The sequence below is a fragment of the Sturnira hondurensis genome, unplaced genomic scaffold (genome assembly GCF_014824575.4).
Source record: "Sturnira hondurensis isolate 20B ecotype Veracruz unplaced genomic scaffold, ASM1482457v3 Scaffold0004136, whole genome shotgun sequence".
In the NCBI taxonomy this organism is placed as follows: Eukaryota; Metazoa; Chordata; class Mammalia; order Chiroptera; family Phyllostomidae; genus Sturnira; species Sturnira hondurensis.
The window spans coordinates 5123472-5134384 of NW_028076767.1; the positions used below are offsets into that span (position 1 = coordinate 5123472).

General features: G+C 41.6%; 1 pseudogene; it reads right to left on the reverse strand.

The window, feature by feature from the left end:
• The window catches only part of LOC118985846 (40S ribosomal protein S15-like), a 47208-nt pseudogene extending 43649 nt beyond the window's left edge, over positions 1–3559 (reverse strand).
• Positions 3560–10913: the final 7354 nt, after the last annotated feature.

The following is a 10913-nucleotide window of genomic DNA, read 5'->3' on the forward strand; positions in this document are numbered from 1 at the left end:
TGTTGTTGACTGAGGGACTCAAGTCACTAATGAATGCCACTGGATTCCCAGCTGCAGGGATAAATAAGACTGTTTCCGACTGTCGAGAACTCATACTCTGAAGGGGAGACGTAGGAACAGATGGGCTGCTTAGCTCGGCTTTGTTTGTTTGTTTGTTTGTTTTCAGTCAGTTTTATTTATTATGATGATGATAACAACTTTATTTAATTCCTGCCCTATGTTAAGCATGCTGCTGGGTGTTACACAATGAATCTGTGTACTCTACAAAAATATTGTTGATACTATTTCAAAGATTAAAAAAGTGAAGGCCAGCAAGTGACAAAATGTAGGTCTAGTCGACTCCTGGTCATATATATAATAAGAGCTAATGAGCTTTGCTGATTCTAGACAGAAAAGCCTAATTGCACCAATATTTGATCTCAAAAAGGGGGCAGTAATAGTTGATTATGTTTTCAGTTCATTCACTCAACTGACATTTATTGAGCATCTTCTCAATGTCCTAGACACGGGGAATAAAATGAAAAAGCTAGGCATACTTCTGACTGGGTCCCCATGCAGTGAATTGTAGTGACGGAGAAAGAAGTGTCGCTGATAGTTGCAATGAAATAGTAACAGTGTGCTCTGGGAACCCAAAGCAGAGGGCAACTAACTCTGGGACAAGGCAGCCAGGGGAGGTGACCTGGTGACCTTTGAACTAAGCCTTAAAGGATGAATAGGAATTCATCAGACAGAAGGGAGAACATTCCAAGCAGATGGAACAGAAAGTGCAAAAATCTAGGGATATGAACAGAATACCGCTTTGGGTCAATGACGAGAAATTCTGTGTGGCTGAGTGTAGGGAAAGCTAGTGAGACTCAAGGATGGTGGAGCCAGTGGGAGAGGTCAGCGGGGGCCACACTGAAGAGTCCATTAAGAATTATCCTATGCTGATCAAGACTTTTCTGGGGGCGTGGGGGAGAGTGACATCATCTGTTTTGTTTTAACAAGAGAGTACTGGCTTCAGTGTGGAGTCATAATGATCAGCGCTGGCTGCATGTCAGAATAACATGGGGAGCTTTAAAGAATCCGGATGCCTAATGCTGCACACCAGATCAATGAAACAGGAGTTCCCAGGAGTGGGACCCAGATGTAGGTATTTAAAAAGAAAGCTTTCTAGGTAATTCTAATGTGCAGCCAGGGTTAAGAACCACTGGTATAGAGAATGCTCCAGAGAAAAAGAATTGGTGGCTGGGAGGACAGCAGGGGACACTGGATAAGGCCTAGAGAACACTGCCAGGGTGGTGGACCTAAGACTTTTCAGCTCTCAGCTTCTGGGCAGTAGGTCCAGGCTGAGGACCGTGGGTTTGCACCTCTAACTGTTTTCTAGTGGATGTCCGTGCTGCTGGTGCGAGCCACTGTGTGAACCACAGGTCTGTTGCCTGGCAGTGGAGATGGAGAAGAGAAAACAGACTAGACAGTATTTCAGAGGTCAGGAGGGGGCCCAGTCAGTTGGGTGGATGGTGGTTCTTTTAACCAAAATGGGAATGAAGAGGCCCTTTGTGTTTTGTTTGTGACATAGGGGAAAGAACATTCGGACGTGGGGCACTTGACGTAGTTGTTAGAAATATCTAGGGGAGGGCAGCCAGTTGGCAATGGGAAATAATTTTTTAGTTATTAAGAAGAAATGAGGCAAATTTTGGGACAAATCAGAACCTCAAACCCTAGTTTAAGACAGATATAAGGACTGATGGCTATAAATAGCTAATGACTGTATATTACTTCTACTGGAGTCATTTTTTCCTGATGACAATATGACTAATCAATAAAAGATGATGAGGATATCTTTTTAGTCACTACTCAAAAAAAGGATCACATTATACATAAACCATTAAACCCAGTTATTAGGTACACATAGGTCAAATGTTATACTGCCTCCACCAGTTTTTTCCGTGTATCTTCATACACGAATTTGAAAAGAAATTACAACCTTTATTTCTTTGTATATATTGAGAGTTATTATATTTGCCTTTTATTTGTGAGATGAGTTCCAGGTATCTGGCCCAGTCTCAGTTTCCCTGGGGGTGAACAAGAGGGGATGGATTTGGTGACTGCCAAGGACACTTCCAACTCCAGCATTCTATGAGTTTGCCTTTGATTCTTCGTCATTTTTGCCAGAAGGATCTCCAGGGGCTGGAAACACTGGAAAAGTTTTTTTGCCCACTTTAATTTAACTTTTTTAGAGTATGTTCCCATCAAAAAATAGTCAGGCCTTATTGTCAGAGCTGTGTCTTAAAGGTATTTTCAGCTTGGTTCTCATTCCTCACTTGACAAGTGCTGTCACAGGGCTCCATCACTCCCAGGCTAACAGCTACCAATAAACAGAAAATTATTTCCAACCAGCTAACATGCTGTTTACTTTCCAGAAAAATTGCACTATCCAATCTGACAGTTGATCAAGGGGTACCCCGCTGCTGTCAGCAGGGAGAAATGTTTAAACACAGAGATGGGAGTTTAAACATTTTCTCATTATCACAGAATAAGGGGGGAAAAAAACAAATAAATAAATAAGTAAAAATGGCATCCAGACTCTCTAACCCCCTGCTGGGAGAGTAATGAAGGTGTGTCATGTGACCCAGAGGAGTGGGCTTTTATCTCTGGCCCCAGTACTGTTACTCAAGTGACACCTGTCACATGACCCAACTTGGGTCTTTTATCTGCCTTCCCCAGCCACACTTTTAGGGAATTGTCTTTCCCAAAGACGTGCGGCCGCTGTGGTCATTGTAGTGGCTCCGTTAGTGCTGTTAGCTTGTTTTCTTGTGTATCCTGCCTCAAATCCTCCAGGTATTTCCTCAAACATTATTAAAATGTAGTAAATGACAAAACACCCATAAAACTAAAAGACAAATACTCTCAGAGAAAACAAAAATATCAATGATGTTATTATATTTCATACAAATTTACAGGAATTAAAATTTGTCTGGAGAGAAAAATATATGTATTTTAAAACACATGTCTTCATTTTAGAATGATTATTAGAGCAGGAAGTGAATAAAACCCAGGTTTGTTATAAAAGTGCCTGCAATTTTGACTAGCCAGGCTCAGTGTGCTGCACCATCGTCACAAGCAGAACTGGACCAGAACTAGAACGAGGTATTGTCACCTTTCCCCCACCTCTTTGTTCCAAATGCCAGTCTAACTCCTTTACTCTCTAACTTGGATTCTTATTGCCCCCTGGACTCCTGTCTTACCTTGCTAGCTAGGACTCCATGGCTTTGGCACCATCACTTCCCTTGTTTTCTTTTTTTTTCCACTTTACTATGACTAGCTCTCCAACCACCATGATTACCAACAGTATCATCACCACCACCATCATCGCCGCTGCCACTACCACAGCCACTACCACCACCGCTGCTATTACCATCACCACAGCCATTGCCACCATAGCCACCACCACTACCACCACCACCACCACCACCACCACGGCCATTGCTGCCACCGTCACCATCTCCACCACCACTGTTACCATCACCACCAGTACTACCACCACCACCACCATCACCACCACAATTACCATCATCATGACTACCCCCCATCACCCTCACCACTACCACCAACCACCACTACTATTAGCTAATTTTTATAGTGCTTATTACATGCCAGAAACTGTTTAAAATACGTTAAATGTATTAATTCATCTAACTCTCATAAGCAACACTGAGATAGATACTATTATCACCCCCATTCTACGCAGGAGGCAGTGAAAGCATAGAGAAGTGAAGTAACTTGCTCAAGGTCACACAGCTAACTAGTGCAGAGCCAGATCTGAACAGAGGCAGTCTGGCTGTTCACTCTGCACACTGCTCAGTGGTTGAGCAGTCTTCAAAACGTTGCAAAGTCTTTTGAAAAGTACTTTTCTTTTTTCTGTCTCATAGGGTGTGTGTATCTTATTCTTTCTCAGGTAAACACAGGCCCTTAATCTCATTTCCTCTAATCTCTGGATCTTCAGTATTCATCTATTATTCCACAAATATTTAATGGACATTGATTATGTGTCATGCACAATTCCAGATGCTTGGGATGCGTCAGTGAACAGAATTTGCAGTATCCTTGTTCCTGTGGGGCTTAGTCTCCAGAGGGAGCAATAGAAAATAAACAATAAATGCAGAACTACAATACATGAAAACAACCACCACCACCGAACAAACAAACCCAGAATGGATCAAGGGAGTAAAGGAGTGCTGAACAGCATCGTTGAGGAGCTCATTCACTCACAAGACATTCATTGCGGACCTCCTACGTGCAAAAGACTGTTCAAGATGCTTGAGACAATTCAGTGAATGAAATGAAGTTTCCTGTCCTCATTAAGCTTACATTTTAGAAAGGGCAAGGTACATAATAAACCTCATAAATATCTAAACTGTAAGTTATAAAGCATAAAAATCCACTGATAACAAGCTTTAGGAAAATGGAGCTGGGTTAAAGGGATTGGCGTGCAGCAGGATTGGCTATTGAGTAGTGTGGCTGAGGGAGGCTTCCCTGACAGGGCACAGTGGAGCCAAGGCTTGAAGCGGGCAAGGGGGTTGGCCGTGTGGACATTTAGGAGGAAGGGCTCCAGGCAGAGGAAGAGCCAGGCAAAAGCCCAAGAAGAGATCATGCATGCCTTGTGTGTTTAGACTACCCTTTGATTCTTTCAACTTCTTTCTTTCTTTCTTCTTCAGCCCATAAAAATGCATAGATCTCTCCTGTGCTAACCAAAACCTTGTTAAATAAGAACCTTCTTTATCCTCCAGGCAGCACTCCATCTTTTCCACCCTTTGGTCTGTTTCTTACCATTTACTCTCTCTTCGGTCCATTGTATTTTTCTATGAGTATCATTCCACGGAAACTGTTCCCTTATAGGTCACCAGTAACCAGTCGCCACCCAAATCCATGCCCTGCCTTAGTTTACCTCCTCCTGATGTTTTTCCCTGTTGGTCACTCAGTCTTAAAACGCTATTCTTAACACAGAATAATTCTAATTTTGTGCCCTACCCCACACTCCCCTAAACAATTTTTAGCCACTAATGCTTTCCCTCCTTTGCTGATTCTTCTTTATTTTACACACTGTTTTTTCTCTTTGTATATGTTCTCTTGGGCCATCACATCTTTGGGACATCAAGGACATCACTACGTAGGTGATGCCACATATAGTTAGTCCTTATCTCCTGGCCTCAGACCAGCAGTTCCAATTATTTGAATTACACGGCCAACTCAGGATGTCTAGAAATAAGCTCATAACCTTCTCTCCCAAACGAATTACCTGACTCTGAACGATTCAACACATCAGCCAGACCCCCAGACGGGAAGCCGGGCAGCCATTCTTCAACCCCGCCCCCTACTGCCCCCTGCACTGCGAGATCCCTCAGTGGGTTAGTGGCTGTGGCAGATTCTATTGGTTGTTGATCTCCACTTCTTCCTCAGTTGGAAGAAACCTGATTATTCAGGCATATGAACTTCAGGAGAAGTGATTCTAGGTTCATATTACGAGTAACTAGTGACCGTTCTAGAGCAGCCATCTCATTTCCCTTGCTAGCATTTTGGGAGTAGAGCGTGACAGTCTGAATGGGAAGATGTGAAGAGAATGGGGCTTTCTTTGCAAAAGAAGCAGGCAGGAAAAGATATCCTCTCCTTCAGCTGGACACTGCCGTTCCTGCATGTGACGTCTGCAGCTGTGGCAGCACCTTGTGACCATGATGGGGACCAGCCTGAGAATTAAGGCAAAAGGACACTTAAGGTGCAGTAAAGAAAGACAGAAAGAACCTGCATTGTCAATGATGTTGACCCGTCAAATGAATCAATCCTGGAACCAACTTCTACCTCTGGACTTCTTATATGAAATAATATCCCTATGGACTAAGCCATTGAATTAGGGTTTTCAGTTCCTTCTGGCCAAATATACGTTGTTCCTTCTATATTTTCCTCACATAGGGCTATCTTCTCACCCCCTCAACTGCTGCCAGCAAACTCAAATTTCAAGATAAGGCTTAACTGTCATCTCCTCTGTGATAGGGCATACTGATATGTTGTCATTGGCTCTTGTATTTATTTCCATCTAACTCTGCATTAGACTATATGAACCCTGAGGGAACTGTTCATTTTTGTATTTCTAGATGTTTGTTGAATAAATTAGTGAATAGATGGGGAGGTTTAGTTTATATTTTGGGTTAGTTTTGGGCTCCCACAGATTTTATTGTAATATCCAATGATAGTCTTTACAATAAAAACACAATTTTACAAGCATGATAATAAACTTGGATGAATTCATTATTGAACACCTGAGATCTTATACCAGGTGCTGTTAACCTACTTCGGCACAGAAAAGAGTTAGGAGTAGAGAATGTGGATAGCTTCAGACAGGATGGACTAAAATAAAACTAATCCGGGAATTCACTTATGAAAGGTGTTAAGAGTAACAAAAAGGTGTTAATCCTCTGTGTCAATGTTATCTTCAGGGAAAGACCTTTGGTTCTAAGAAATGTAATGGTTCTGAGTGATTTATTTTCTTCCAGAAGGTAACCTCCACTAGACACTCTCAGTGGTTTCATTTTAAAAAGCCGAAACTTTTTGAAAATAACTTCACAGTGGTATTAGATGCACATTTAAATTATTAAGAAATGGTAGAAGGTATTGCCAATGCTCATAAGAATCCTAGCATTCATGTCAACACTGTTTAACAGAACTTCCTTCAATGATTAAAATGTTGTATGTCTGCATCGTGCATTATGGTAGCCTCTAGCCACACATAATTATCGAGCCTTTGAAATGTGGTTAATGGGACAGAGAAATGGAATGTTTACCTTAATTAAATGCAGATATGTACATGTAGTAGGTAGCTACCATGTTGGACGATGCGAGCATATATTTTACTTGCCCTGGTACTAGTCAGTGTAGGCAAGGTTATCCTGCAGTAGTAACCCCCAAATATTAGTGGCTTAAAGCAATAAAATGAACATATCTTTTCCCCTCTACCCATCCATCACATGTCCTCTGGGGACTCTGCTCCACATCTGTTTGTTCTGTGACCATCTTGAATGCTGCTGGGTCACTGTAACAGGGGGATATGGTAAAATTATCTGGAGGGTCCTGTATAGGCAATCAAGTGAATTCTTGGCCTAGAAGGAACACACACCACCTCCACTCACAATTCATGACCAGCACTAATCATATAGCCCTACCCACCCACCAGAGGGCCAGGAAATGTGATCCAATTATAGCACCCAGAGGACTTCCGCCAAGATGGAGGTGTAGGTGGAAACACTGTGCCTTCTCCCACAACCAAGTTGGAATACAACAAAGGTTTGAAGAACAAAGACGCAGCCAAAGAACAGAAAATTGAACTATACGGAAGTCCAACAACAACGAACCGTTCTACCGGAGGGTAAGAGGGGCGGAGCCAGCAGCAGAGCAGGGTCGGGCAGGAAAGATCCCCCGACACCAGGCGCCCAGGCATCTGGGGTAGCGTTGGGTGGACCCAGTGAGGGCTCGGGATGGCAGGAGTGAGAAGTGAGATACACTGCACGGCTCCCAGCAACGAACCCAGCAGCTGCTGACCATGGTCACACATTTGCGAGCAGTGGGACTAATCGTGAGGCCCGTGGTGGCGGCGGGAGGAAGCAAAGGGTGCCCGTCATTGCATTCCTTTGGCCCTGCCCGCACATATAGCGTCACAATCCAGCGACTGGGTCGCCCAGCCCTGGTGAACACCTTGGGCTCTGCTCCTCATACGTAACAGGCAGGAACAGACCAAAATATGGCTCAAGAAGAATTCAAAGCCCCAGAGCCGATAACTCTAAGTGACCAGGAAATAGCGAACCTCTCAGATGCACAATTCAAGACACTGGTAATCAGGATACTCACAGAACTGGTTGATTTTAGCCACAAATTAGAGGAACACATGAAGGCTAAACTAATTGAAATGAAGGGAAATACACAGGAAACCAATAGTGATGGAAAGGAAACTGGGACTCAAATCAAGGGGGTGGACCAGAAGGAAGAAAGAAATGCCCAAACAGGAAAAAGTGAAGTTACAAGAATTCAAAAAAATGAGGAGAGGATTAGGAACCTCCAGGACATCTTTAAACGTTTCAACATCTGATTTATAGGGGTACCAGAAGGGGAAAAGAAACAGCCATGAGTGGAAAATTTATTTGAACAAATAATACAGGAGAACTTCCCCAGTCTGGCAAAGGAAATAGACTTCCAGGAAATCCAGGAAGCTCAGAGAGTCCCAAAGAAGTTGGACCCAAGAAGGAACACACCAAGGCATATCATAATTACATTAGACAAAATTCAAATGAAGGAGAGAATCCTAGAAGCAGCAAGAGATAAGGGGACAGTTAACTACAAAGGAGTTCCCATCAGACTGTCAGCGGATTTCTCAAAAGAGACCTTACAGGCAAGAAGGAGCTGGAAGGAAGTATTCCAAGTCATGAAATCCAAAGACCTACATCCAAGACTGCTCTATCCAACAAAGCTTTCATTTAGAATGGAAGGGCAGATAAAGTGCTTCTCAGATAAGATCAAATTGAAGGAGTTCATCATCACCAAGCCCTTATTATATGAAATGTTAAAGGGACTTATCTAAGAAAAAGAAGATAACAAATATGAACAGTGAAAGAAAGGACAGCAAACTCAGAGTTACTAACAACCACACCTAAAACAAAAGCAAACCAAGAGGAGAGCTGGATCAGGAGTGGAACCATAGAAATGAAGGACACATGGAGGGTTAGCAACAGGGGAGTGGGCGGAGGAGAAGCGGGGAGAAGATACAGAAAATAAGTAGCATAGATGGTAGGTAAAAAATAGATAAGGGGAGGGCAAGAATAGTAGAGGAAATATAGAATCTAAAAAACTTGAGACACGTGGACATAAACCCAAGGGGGGAAGGGTGGGGGAGGGGTGTGCAGGGTGGAGGGGAATGAAGGGGGAAATAGAACAACTGTAATGGTATAATCAATAAAATATATTTAAAATTAAAAAAAACAATTATAGCACCCAAATTGGATGGGAGACAAATACTAGGTGAGTAAGAATCACTAAAATAACTAAAATATCAAATTTGAACAAAATTAAGTTATGTTTTTAAAAGTCAGGTGTATGTCATACAAAGGAGTCAACAAAAGCATGGAAGGAAAATCATATGCACAAACACCAGGAAAGCTCCTTTTACAAAATCAGGGAAGGAAGATTGGAATGATGTTTTGGTGTTTTTATATATAATTTTATTAAGTTTTTAAATAAGCAAATTTATCAATTAAAGAAAAAGAAGGAAGCAAAGGCATAATTTATCATCTATTATAATTAAAGAAGATAATTTTGACAATTCCCACTTTTTAAAAAATCCCTTTTTTACAATAAAACAAATCTACCCATTCTTGTAACAAGAGGATCTCACTATAATTCCAAGCATAGTTTGACAATAGCTGTTCAAAAGTCATTATTAGGCAATCTTGGAACTAGAGGGGACCTTAGAGATTAGCTAATCTAATCTCCAATATGAGGAACCCTCCTACAACTTTCCTTATCTTTTGGGTGCAGAGGAAGCCCGCTAATGTTAGGGAGGGCATTCCATTGGTGGACAGGAGAAATTGTTCAAGAACTCTTCCTGCTGTATCAAAGTAGTACCTCTGAGCTTTCTATGTACCTGTCCTGGCTCCACAGCCACCAGGTAGAGGGCCAACCCTCAACCCTCTGGAAGGATTTTCTCTGTCCTTTGGGTTTTCTCTACTGGGCTTTTCTTCCCTGTGCCTTGGTCCCTGAGGCCCTGTCTTCTCCTAGTAACCCTCCTTGGAGCATACAGTGCAGGGTTGGGGCTGGGGTGCAAAAAGAGAGTCTGAGTATCAGATCCTGGTTATTTAAATTTGATTCTGTGTTCTTCTCTGTGAAGCAGGGAATAATGCTCACCTACTTCTTAGTTTTAGGAAGATTAAACAACATTAGATCTGTAAACTAATAGATGCATAAGAAATTGTTACTTCATTGTGGTATTTCTTTTAAAGTGTGATGGGTAGAGTTAAACTTAATAATTTCGATGTGATTTCATCAGTAGAAAGTAATCTATTTCCCCTCTCTGGGAAAACATCTTATTCCTTCATTTAAATCACTTGAAAGTATTAGCATTATCCTTTGTAGATAGTCAAATGTGCGATTAATTTATATTGTCCTTAAAAGTTTCAATTTCCACTAAGTCATAGGCTTACTTAACTTGTTGACATTTTAAACCTTAAGTGTAAGAAGTTAAATCAGATGAAATTTGATTGGAATAAAGGTTGTGCTGGCTTGTTGTAAATTAGTTATTTACTTGCTTTTTTAACACTTTATTTTTACAGTACTTTTAGGTTCAGAGAAATGTTCAGCAGAAATTACAGAGATTTCCCATATACCCCTTACCCCCATGTATACAGGCCCTCCTCCATTATCAACATCCCCACCAGAATGTGCATTTGTTACAGTTGATGAACCTGCATAGACACACCATTACCACCCAAAGTTCAGAGAGTACATTAAGATTCATTCCTGATGTTGTACATTCTATGGGTTTGGACAAATCCATAATGACATGTACCCACCATTACAGTATCATACATCGTTACACTGCCCTGAAAATCCTCTTGTGCTGTTCATCATTCCCTCCTTCCTAACTTCTGTCAATCACCGATCTTTTTAGTGTCTCCATAGTTTTGTCTTTTCCAGAACATCATATAGTTGGCATCATATAGTATGTAGCCTTTTCAGATTGGCTCCTTTTATTTAACAATATAAATCTAAGTTGCTTCCATGTCTTTTCATGGCTTGATAGCTCATTTCTTTTTAGCACTAAATATTATTCCATTGTCTGGATGTACCACAGTTTATTTATTCATTCACCTACTGAAGGACTTCTTGGTTTTTCCAAG